This window comes from Palaemon carinicauda, chromosome 4 (assembly GCF_036898095.1).
Source record: "Palaemon carinicauda isolate YSFRI2023 chromosome 4, ASM3689809v2, whole genome shotgun sequence".
Lineage (NCBI taxonomy): Eukaryota > Metazoa > Arthropoda > Malacostraca > Decapoda > Palaemonidae > Palaemon > Palaemon carinicauda.
This window is the reverse complement of record NC_090728.1, coordinates 172,130,663-172,131,297: the sequence shown is the minus strand read 5'-3', so window position 1 is coordinate 172,131,297 and position 635 is coordinate 172,130,663.

The window sequence follows — 635 nt, the reverse complement described above, 5'->3', positions numbered from 1 at the left end:
TATGTGTGTGTGTGTGTGTGTGTGTGTTTACGTGTGTGTATGTCTGCATTTTGCTAATACAAAAGCACTTTAGAAACCTTGATCTATTTATAACCAATGCAGTATTACTGAATATCAATTAAAACATTAGATAATTGTCTTCTGTGAACTATCGATTAAACGAAATTAAAAATGTGAAAGGCGTTAAAGATTTAACGATAAAATTGGAACTGACGAACAAATTATAACTATACTAAATCGTAAGAAAAAAACATAGTATGCTTAGAAAAGCGATAGCCATGACTTGATAGATATTGTGATTGAGTTTATAGCAAAGAATCAACATCGTCAGTATGCTTTTGATAAATTAATCACGTAGGCCTACCGGTGTTGATAGTCGTTGTGTAAAAATTTCAATTGGTCATATGAAAATCATCCGAAATTGCATTTTTTTTTAATGCTGCAATTTGTTCAGGTACGCAGAAATTGCGAGAGTGCCATTTCAAACGCAACCGACCCTCCCCCCCAACGAAATTTTTTCTTTTTCCTACGCCATTGATTTAGGCGTCCCTTATTTAAATTTTCAGAATCTCGCCACCCTGCTTACGTCCTGTTGCTTTTATGGCAGGTAATGTTATTGTTATATAATTTTTGAG